Genomic DNA, 12,732 nt, shown 5'->3' with positions numbered 1-12,732 from the left:
TTCCAAGGAGCATAATGCATCTTTAAAAAAGGCATAAACACACATGACATTGAAAACTATACATTCTAGTGCCACGTATATTAATGATATTGGCCAAGAATTGGAAAGACAAAATTTTAGAATTTGACTAAAGAAGAAAATCTGAATCTTCAACATCTACAAATCTCTAAAAGAAGAGAGAATTTTTCCCTAAAATTTCGATCAATATGATAACGTGTTGCGGATGTTTTTTATTGTGTTATCAGACAAACCGGATTGTAACAACCTAAAGGAAAGACATCAGTCGTAAGAAACAACCGATATGGAAGTTCTAGACAATCACACATATAGAGACATATGCAGGGCGAACCATGCAATCAAATCAGGACAGAATGAACTAAGCAGGAGCATACAGGAGGACGGAAAGTTTCACTGAACAGATAACACACATGTGACGAAGGATTTCCGGACAATGCATGTCAGTTAAAATAAGAACAGATATGAAGAAGTGTTGAATGAATATATAGTGCGTGTGTTTATATGCAAAGAAAAAAAAGGACAAAGGAAAGACCGTCCTGAAATATAAAAATATATAACTGAAAACTGAGGGAGTAACTGAATGGTAATGTCACGTTATTATTTTTGGGACTTGCGTTCTGAGTTCACATATTACTCACCTCCACTTTACCTTTCGGACTTATGTAAGAAACGTATTACCTATCAAGTCCTAGTGTCCAGTTTTCTGTGTTTTCAGGATCTACTGCAGTATACACTGAAAAGTATGCGAAACCTATATAATCTATCGCTTTCTATCACCACAATTTACCATAATGAAAAGTTGTGAAGTTCCGGCGTTGTTTAACGAAGTGGAGAGCAAAATAATATGTTGATCCCGATTAAGTGTATATGTATCTTACGATTAGTGAGATGCTTATCTTTTCATTGAATATCACCAAGTTGCCAACTGCAGTGCAAACAGGAGTAACAACGTAATTCCAGATGACCAAAACATAGAAGTGGGACTGGTTTTAGGGTTACATACAATATACACCCAAACCCTAAGAAATGAGCCCATTTTCACTGGTGTAGTAAAGAGAGAGCCAACTGAAAAAACGTGTGTGACTGGTATGTATTTTCTTGGACATTTTTGAAAATATTGGTGTCAAAGGCTGTTGATAAATAAGTGAAAGAGGTTATGGAAATTAAATTTACATCTTAGTTAAGTATCATAGTTAATATTGTGCGAATGAGAGTGCGTCAAATCCTGTTTTGCGATGTAGAAGAAATCCTCACGTTCAATAAACAAGAAAGCAATAGACCCTACATAACTGGATTTTAGGAGCTCGGCATATCAGTCATGGTCCAATGTCTATTTTTAATATTGTGTGCAAGGGGAACCTACTACAAAGTGAAGTTGTCAAATAAATTCTCCACAGGGAATATAGATTGTGTAAAAAATATTGGTAGTTATAAAGATAAGGACGGGTTTAATATAGTATGCATGATAGATGTTAATGATTAAGTCGATGAAAATTAAGTTGCTCTATATAAGTTATATACGATCCAACGAACGGGAACGTGAAACTCAGAGTAATAGGTTTTATTGAATTTTCTGCTGCTTTTAAATAAAACATCTCCAGAATTGAGTCACCCCAGAGGGCACTCACTAAACAAATTGAAGGCATGGCTGCTCTCGATTATTGGGATCACCTTAAAGCCTTGAAACTTTACTCCCTCCAGCGTCGCCGTGAGCGGTACATCATTTGTACGATGTGGAAAATATACCGCCAACTTTGCCCAAACGACCTAAACATTAGATTCAAGGTTCATCCAAGACTTGGACCACGGGCTATACGTCCCCTGCCTAATTCAAGATCACAACATACATGTACACTGCAACATAATTTCTTTTCCTCAACAGGCCCTGTCCTATTTAACATTGTCCCGAGGGAGATCAAAGAGGAAAAGGATCCCATCAACTTTAAACAGAGTCTGGATAGATTCCTTCAAAGAATACCAGATAAGCCACCCATAATTGGATACAACTCACCCAACAAGAACTCACTACTTGAACAAAACTTGACTTAAACAGGATTCGAATAATCCTATCAGGTGGTGCTATTAGACAATCTTTGGTCGAAAGATGTCTAAGTTTTATCTAAGTTATATATATATATATATATATATATATAATTCAAGACGTGTTGGATGTATATTTTCCTTACATGTAATTACATGAAAAGCAGAAAAGTATGTATCAAACATGAAGTACTGCATTCAGCATTTTCAATGTTGAAGAGATAAAGGGATTACAGACTGGAAAATCTAGTGAAGGCATATTTAAAAAAATTAGGAGAAAATTTAGGCATAGACGGGGTAATAAGACTGTTTGTGGATTGCTGAATGATTCTTCTCTCTCTACAGCACAGTAAGGAAAATAGAATATAATCTGCGATAGTGTAGAGTAGCGTTGAACTCGCGGCAATCCAGTGAGTGTTGTACGTCTTTGTGGCAACCATTAATTGTCTAATTGAGAAGAAAAAAAAACGTATCAAAACCATTAACAATATTAAATCAATTTATCATACCAGAAGTTGTTTAGATATATTTATTTTTCATTTCCTTTTTTTTTCTTTTACTCTTGTATTCATCTTCGGTTTAAGGCAAGTCGTTTATTTTTCCATATATTTATAACTAACTTAAAGATTTCCTGTATTTACGTAAAGAAAATATATATCACTGATAACATTTTTTTTCCCTATCGAATTCTGTCTTTCTTCTACACAAATCGATTAATACAAAAGTCATAAACTAAATGAATAAATAATAAATGAATCTTTGATATAATTTATTTCTAAAAGGTTGTCAAAGAAAGAAAACAAAATTGAATCAAGTGTAAATTAAGTGAAGTTGCTTTTATTATTTTATAAGTAAAAATGTAAAAGAAGAACGAATCATCGATCTGCAATAAATGTTATTTTTTAATGAAATTTACGAGATTACTTGCAAGACATAAGAAAACGTAGCTAGTTTAGTTTGACCAATACCTCAGCTAAGCAAATCACAGACTAATAATTTTCTTAGCAATAAAATTTCACCACGGGTCCTTGTAGTTTTGCTTAGTTCGGGTTTTAGTAGTCGTAGCTATATTGATGATAAATAAGAGCACAATTCTAAGAATTGAGGTTAGTAACTACTGGATATTTCTTGTTTATTACTTTCCGCTATTTAATTACTACTGTTAAAATACATTGGATCAAGGACTTGTTCTTAAATGAAATATAATTACAGAGTTGTTCATAAAACTCGACTGTTTGTTAACATAGTTCATTCTTATATTCTCTTACTTGTTTCAATCAACTGACAGTGGCCATGTTGGAGCACCGCCTTTTAGGCGAAGAAATCGACCCCTGGACCTATTCTTTGTAAATCTGGTGCTTATTCTATAGGTCTCTTCTGCCAAACCGCTAAGTTACGGGGACGTAAATATACCAACATAGGTTGTCAAGCGATGGTGGGGGTACAAACACAAACATACCCCCCCATATAAATACATGCATACATCATAAATGCATACATACATACATACATACATATATATATATATATATATATATATATTATATATATATATATGTATTTATATATGTCTACCAAATGCACTCGCAAGGCTTTGGTCGGCCCGAGCTGCAGTAGAAGACACTTTCCGAAGGTGTCACGCAGCCGACTGCACCTGGAATTATATGGATGAAAAATAAGCTTATTGCCACACAACTAAACATGCGCCAATGTTTAGATAATAAAATATGTTTGGGCTGTATGTTTATGTATGGTTGTGTGTGTCTATATAGGAATTGTATTCTTGTAACCCTGTGTCACTGCATTTTGAAAGTCTCAAATTTCCCTTTTGCTGCCGCATAAACAATTCAACAATAACCAAGATCTCTCAGAATAAAACGAGATTGACATAAAATATTTTCGTGCGAATTTCACATACATTCTACGTATAAATATGCACTCGTATACACATATATACATATGTATGCGTACATGTTAAAATATGTGTGTATATATACAAGCATGCGCTGATATGTATAAGTATATATAAAAATATTTGTGACTATGTCTAGGATGACAGGGTAATTAATTTAGATACGCACTGCCACTAAGACAACCCGATTTATTCATGCGTAGCGGCAGGAAGATTAGCCGCAAGCGGGGTAGCAGATGGCCCTTGCCTGTTCGTCTCCAAATGACTATATTCGTTTGTTTATAACCGTATTCAACGTCTTCTCCATCACAGTGTGTGTAACGGTACGTACCGCCACGAGGCCACGCGTGTGATATATTTGTGGCGCAGGAGTTTGCATCCAAACTACATGATCATGGATTAAGCTCCACTGCGTGGCACAGAATATATGATTTCAAGTAGAGCCTGTGGTAGACGAAACCTGGAAAAAGCCCGCCATATATATATACTCCCGAAGAACCTGAGAGACCTGCATGTGGTGGATGCAGATGTCTTTAAAATAAAACTGGATCTCTTCTAGTTAGGTGTCCCAGATGAACCAACTTCACGGCAGGAGGTGCAGATGAGGGCAGCTGCATCGAACTCTCTCATGCACCAAATGGCAATTGCTAAAAAGCATTCGTGAAGTAAAATCATGTAGCAACCCCAAATGGCGGTGCCCCAGCATGGCCTCAGCTCGTGAGCTGAAACTAGATAAAGATAAAGATAAAGATAACGATTTATACATAATTAATAAAATCAAATCGGAGAAAACGAGAACAAAAAAAAAAGCAACGGGAGGATGTGATACAGGCTAAGTATTAATAAGACGGTTAGAGAAGGAAAGAAAGGGTATTTAACGTTACGGGTAAGCTCTTCTTTAGAAACAGGAGACAGAGGAAAGTCCAAGAGAACAGAGACACGGTGGGGAAATGTCACCAGCAGTTCACATGTGGTTACATTTTGGAGTGTATATGTGTGTGTTACGTGTATGTGTGCATGCGAGCGCGCGGGATGTGCACATGAGACTTGTTGTATGTGCTTTCCTCACCACCACTTAAGTACGGGTTCAATTCATTCGATTAAAAATTCTTCAAGGTGGAGCTCCGGTATGGCCGATCTTTAATGACTGAAACAAGTAAAAGATAAAAGATACATGTGTGTGTGTGTGTTTGTGTGTTTGTATATATATATATATATATATATATATATATATATATATATATATGTGTGTATGTGTATATGCGCATATATACATATTTACATATATGTATATATGTGTGCGTGAATGTGTATGAGTCAGTATTTGAATGCCCGATTCTATGTAGTCGTATATGTATATTCAATTTCCTCACAATAAAGTGTCTCGAACTAACTATCTAACTATTTTTGTACTACAATGGGCAGATTTAACGAATGAAAACTGACAGATATTTTGCTGTCAAATTCACTTTCTCCTAACGTTTCCGAGGCGGACATATTTTCTATTAATGTCACATGAATATTTGAATGGTAATTTCAGTTGATTGCATTGACACAGACAGACACACTTTCACATAAATAGTCATATATCGTTATGAATTAAGAAGTTGACAGACAATAATTTTTGAGAACCATTTAAAAAAAAGCTCAGTAACGTAACCGATCTCTACGTCGTGAAAACAAAATTTGTAGAGAACATGTTTTTCCTTGAATACTTGGTTTAATTCTAATGGTACACAATTCCTGTTGGCCATCATACACTGCAAGTCCTCTACTTGCCAGCTTAAAATATAACAAGTTTAGATAATTAGTTTTTTTCAGAAATTAGGTTCTTTGGCAATAAATTAATTTATGTTCCCATTATCTCTGATGTACAACAAATGTTACTAAGTCTTACGAATTTGAGCTTAAGCCAACTGTTGCAACAGAGTTTCCCCAAAAACATTCCTAGCACCTTTACCATATCATTTTATGCTATTCTCAGGTTAAAGTTTTTATTATTTAACACACTGTCAGTATAAGGCGGTGAGGTGGTGTTATCTTTAGCACGCCAGACGAAATGCTTAGCGGTATTTCGTCTGTCGCTACGTTCTCAGTTCAAATTCCGCCGAGGTCGACTTTGCCTTTCATCATTCCGGGGTCGATTAAATAAGTACCAGTTACGCACTGGAGTCGATATAATCGACTTAATCCGTTTCTCTGTCCTTGTTTATCCCTTCCGTGTTTAGCCCCTTATGGGTAGTAAAGAAATAGGCATTTCGCCTGCCGCTATGGTCTGTGTTCAAATTCCGCTGAAGTCAAATTTGCCTTTCTTCCATGCGAGGTCGATGAAGTAAGTCCCAGTTAGGTACTGAATTCCATGTAATCGATTTGCCCACTCCCCTCAAACTTTACGCCTTGTGGCTAAAGCAGCAAACTTTATTTTACAAACTCGACTGTCATTTGAAGAATATTAGGCTACGCTTTCAATTATGCTTCGAAACTATGTCCAGTTAATCTCGTTCAACCATTGTTCTAGTTTATGCTTGTGTTTTCAACCAGCAGTATACAAGAAGAATGTGTTCCTCATCATATGATATCATGAAAATCATATAGTTATGTAGAGGTATATATATATATTTATAGATGGGCCTATCTCTTTTACTCTTTTACTTGTTTCAGTCATTTGACTGCGGTCATGCTGGAGCACCGCCTTTAGTCGAGCAAATCGACCCCGGGACTTATTCGTTGTAAGCCCAGTGCTTATTCTATCAGTCTCTTTTGCCGAACCGCTAAGTGACGGGGACGTAAACACACCAGCATCGGTTGTCAAGCAATGGTAGCGGGACAAACACAGACACACAAACATACACACACACATACATATATATACATATATACGACAGGCTTCTTTCAGTTTCCGTCTACCAAATCCACTCACAAGGCTTTGGTCGGCTCGAGGCTATAGCAGAAGACACTTGCCCAAAATGCCACGCAGTGGGACTGAACCCGGAACCATGTGGTTGGTTAGCAAGCTACTTACCACACATCCACTCCTGCGCCTATGTAAACGTTTGTGAAAATATTTCTGTGGATACTATGGATGCTTAAGTATTTGTATACGTACGTATTTAACTGATGGCAAACGTCAATTTATCGCTAATTAGATCTGAGCTCTTGAAATATCTTTCATATATATCAACTGATTGTATATGTCTATTTTATTTGCACATTCTCAGACTTACGGACAGAAGGACACGTACACACCCCACATATACACACATATACACACATACGCATATCCACACAAACCCTCACACATATACATTTGTATACATATGAACACGCATATATACATATATATATATATGCATATATATATATATATATATATATATATATATAGATATTTGCATATATATATATACATATATATATATATATATTATATATATATATATATATATATATATGTATATATATATATATGCACACACATACACACACGTGTGTTTACGCATACGTTGATTTATGTATATTCTAAATTGCTTATATACTTAAATGAATGCTGCAATGTTATCTACCCCCACTGCAAAACCCTTCTCTCTGTTGCCTTCTATCGATAGTCTTCCATTTTGCTCCTCATCGTCGAATTTTTTTCATCACTTGACATATAGTAGGAAATGGGTATTATACAGCATCGGTATAATCAGCTTCTATTTAAACTGGTTAAGCCTGTGTAGTGATTTATAAATAGTAAATTGATCTACTTGACTATACAACTTGGTAAGCCGTTTATGAGCGACCTTTACTTCAGATAATCAATCAATATAGTATGATGGACAAAACCACTTCGTCTCAAGTAATGTTCGCTTTGTCCCTTCCAATCGCCTTCAAACATTGAAAACATTACGTCTTCTAAATGGTAAGAATATTTATATATATATATATATATATATATATATATATATATATATATATATATATATATATATATATATATACACACACATATATATAATATATATATATATATATATAATATATATATATATATATATATATATATATATAATATATATATATATATATATAGATATATATATATATAGATATATATATATATATACACACACATATATATATATGCACACACATACACACACACACATACGTATATATATATTCGGATTTTGAGATTTTCCAAAAGCAAGAAATACCGGCAACAGTGTATGTAGAAAGTTTAATGTTATGATTAATACGATTACTTGCACGAACTATTTTAAAACTTTTAACTCTAAACTACTTTCACATTTTCAGAAGGATATGAAAGAATCAAAGCTGAATATACGAGTGGGTTAATATGATACAAACAAATTCAAGTGAATGATTTGCTATGAAGATGTACCACTCGAGAAACAAGAATATGATGCGTTTCTAGTATTACTTAATGCATGAGCGCTAAAACAATATTGTTTTCTCTTTTTAATATAAGCACAGGGCCAACAATATGGTGCTAGAAATATGGTTAGTTGATTCCATTAATACTAGTGGTCAAATGGCACTTATTTGTATTTTCTCCTGCACGGTAACAATTCCAACCCCTCACCGTTGTAGTAGCGGTGTAAAGTATTCATTCGTGTGTGCGTGTATGTAATCGCGTGTGTGTGTATATACAGGGCCAGGCAAAATGATCTGACACATTTGTAGTTTAAATAAAAGGCATTGTTTTTCGTTCCTTTTTCAGTTGCTGCCATGAATTGGACTGGTGATCATCGCGCTTTCATTGTGGAAACGTTTATCAAAACAAACGATTCTGTATTTGCAACACAAAGAGCGCTCCGTTTGCACTTCAATCTTGGTAGACATGATCCCGTACCAGCTCGAAACACAATCTTGTTATGGGTTACCAACTTCAGAGCTACTGGATCTGCATTGAAACGAAAATCAACCGGCCGACCTCGCACCGCCAGAACTCCAGAAAATGTGGCAGCAGTAAGAGCTTCAGTTCAACAGTCTCCACGCCGTTCCACAATCAAACGCGCCCAGGCTCTTAGACTTTCCGAAAGAAGTTTGCGAAGGATTCTTCACAATGATCTTCAAATGCATCCATACAAAATGATGTTGGCACAAGAACTCAGCGAAAGAGACACTGAAACTCGCAGAGCATTGTGTTTGGAAGTTCAATAACATGTCCCTCATGCAGCAGTTGTGTTGTTCAGTGACGAGGCACATTTTCACCTGTGTGGCACAGTGAATAAGCAAAACTTCAGATACTGGGCCGAGAACAACCCTCGTGAGCTGCATGAACGCCCTTTGCATTGTCCTCGGGTGACTGCATGGTGTGCTGTGGCATAATTCGGTATATGGGGTCCGTACTTCTTCGAAGAAGACAACGTTACAGTGACTGTGAACTCTGATCGATATTGTGAGATGCTAGAGACTTTTCTCAGACCAAAATTGAATATGCTCCACGATATTGACAATGTTTGGTTTCAACAGGATGGGGCAACAGCCCACACTTCTCGACGTGCGATGGGGATTTTGAGGAATATGTTCCCTGGTCATTTGATCTCATTGCGTGGTGACATCGGTTGGCCCGCCCGTTCACCTGATTTAAATCCGTGCGATTTTTTACTCTGGGGATACCTCAAGTCAAAGGTATACATTAATCGCCCTCGATCTATTGAACAACTTAAAGATGCAATTCGTCAAGAAATTACTGCCATTCCACATGAAATGACCCGCCGAGTTATTGACAACTTTCGTGAACGCTTTCGATAGTGTGTGGACAATAATGGATCCCATTTGACTGATATGATTTTAAAAACATAATGAAAGAAAATGGCATTATATGTAAAATAAAAACACTTTTTTGTTTCTTTACTTCATTTGCCTTTTATTTAACCTACAAATGTGTCAGATCATTTTGCCTGACCCTGTATATATATATATATATATATATATATATATATATTATATATATATATATATATATATATATATATATATTCTATTATTCTTTTACTTGTTTCAATCATTTTAACTATGGCCATGATGGAGCACCGCCTCTTGGTCGAATAAATCGATCCCTGGACCTATTCTCTGTAAGCCTGGTGCTTGTTCTATTGGTTTGCTCAGCCGCTAAGTTACGGGGTCACCAAGATAAGTTGTCAAGTGATAGTGTAGGGAGAACACAGAGACAAATACATACACAACACACACACACACACACAACACACACACATACACACACACATATATATAGGAGAGTATTATAATTTGCTTGAAGCATTGTGTATTGTTTGTAAATAAAAAAACAGTTTTGTAGGGTAGAACAATACACTATATTATAAACGATGGGCTATATACCTGTTGTAATTTTGCCAGCCACGGTCCGATAATATTTCGGAACAAAATTCCTTCTTTAGTTATTCTTGGAAGGAGTCGCTGCTAAAACGATTAAAGCAGCAACTCCATCTAAGAATATCTGAATAAGGAATTTTATTCCGAGATATTATCAGACTATGGCTAACTAAATTACAACAGGTATATAACCCATTGTTTGTATTGTAGTGCCTTGTTGTACCCTGCAAAACTGTTTTTTCTTTACACACACGCACATATAATATAAATAAATATATATATATATAGATAGATACATACATAGATACATATATACATATATGTGCATATATACATACGTATATGTACATACATACATCTATACGTATGTATATGCATGTTGGCACAGTACGTCAGGAAACGTATACAACAAAAAAGTACAAAGCATGTGTACATGGAACATGACCGATTCTTTTCTAATAATGAAAGACACAAATAGCAAACAAAACAAACTCGTGTTTCGAGCATTTAACAACAATTTACGCTTTCGAGGAAAGAGTTCCTCCCGCAAAATAAATTAAATAAAATTTGGGATTTTGCGGAGAGGCAAAATAGGTAACACTAAAAGGACTGTGAAAACAATCAGGAAGGGCTGCTAAACCTAGTGGCGAATAAGCAAATCAAGCTAGGACAGGAGACAAACAAGAACACACCTTCCTTGTTCCAGCTACATCGGAGAGAAAGAAAGATGACCGATGGTCATGTGGGAACCACGTGAGCAAAGTAGCAGGAATGAGGGAGAGAGAGTGACAGATTAATAGGATATAATATTGGGAGAAAAGGAGGTAAGAGAATAAGAGAGAAAAACGGAAGGGAAAAAAGATCGTATAGAGTGTGCATCAGAATTAATTTGATAAAACATAAATAATATATATATTTATATATATGCATGTAAGTATGTACATATATATACGTATATGTACATACTTATATATATACTATAAAGACGTATGTGGACACAGGACGTTCCGTTACGTGTACAACAAAAAAGAACGACCCTGAGAAAAAGATAATGATTCAAATAACCACGGCTGGGTTTGATACATAATGTATTCATACACATACACATATACTGGCACACACACTCAGAGGGAGAGAGAGAGAAGCGAAAGATGAACCTTTATGTATAAGGCATGCAAGACATACAGAATTCTAATGGGAGAGTATGATATTTCAGGCCAGACAGCTGCTTCATATTCTACAATAAAGTTTTCGGAGTGTAAATTCAAATCACTTGGACACTACATTGAGCGTGCTTGAATCTCATCTATTGACTCTCTTTCTTTCTTCTTCTAACTGTCCGTTTGTCTCTCACCCTTTCTCTGTCTGTTTGTCTGTCTCTCCCACTCTTTATATATATATATATATATATATATACATGCATGCTAGTGTATGTTCGTGTAATCTAGATTAACGATAATACAGCAGGGAGCATATTTTGTTACCGAAAGCTAACTACATTAGTGAATAAATTACTTTAATGACTATTAATGTATATAAAGTATTAGATTAGGAAATGGGAAACTTCGGACATAATATAGACTTCCAGATTTATAGCTACATAGGCTCTTTCAATGCCATATAGAAACGTGCTATTTATTTTCTCATCGACTAGTGTTTGATTTACTAATGTTAGCAGAGACAAACATGGAACGTCCTAATATAAATACGTGCAATAACACGGTATCGGAGGTAGTAATAGCATATCATTGTCAATTGTAGTTGTTAAAGAATTTCTTTAGTTTTCCATGAAAGCGTAAGAATTGTGGCCGTCCTAACACATTAAAATATACTTACTAAATCAACAATGTTTTTTGAGGGTGTTGGCGATATAACAGAGAAATTTGGTCTCATGAGCGAAGTGATCGATGAGGTATATACAATATTATGTTTCAGACACATTAAACCATCATGAATCATTGAATTGGTAACAGCAATTGAAATATTTCGAGATGTCCGCCGTTATTAAATAGAACATAATTGACTGAAATTGAAAGCCCGCCATTGACAACGTTTTAAAAATGTAGTCACAAGCCAAATGAAGCTTCACCTGATGTACGGTATCAAACAGTCTGAGGATAACACAACACTTTAATAACCGTATGCACTATGGAAATTGCTTCCACAATATAAATACAATATATATTCATGGTAATAATATTACAGATTGTCGATGGAGCGAATCAAGCTCAAATAATTTGATGCGGTAGATATGAATACAAGAGACTAAACCACCAGCGTTTAAACAGCTAAGGAATTACCAATGACAAATGCGATGGCTACGTAAAAAGTTAACAGCTTTGACAGAATCAGATACTTATATCAAATGTAAGAACGATATCGTAGAAACCTGGTTTAGTCTAATAAAAGAATACCTG

This window comes from Octopus sinensis, linkage group LG16, assembly GCF_006345805.1.
Source record: "Octopus sinensis linkage group LG16, ASM634580v1, whole genome shotgun sequence".
In the NCBI taxonomy this organism is placed as follows: domain Eukaryota; kingdom Metazoa; phylum Mollusca; class Cephalopoda; order Octopoda; family Octopodidae; genus Octopus; species Octopus sinensis.
Note: the sequence above shows the minus strand (reverse complement) of the source record.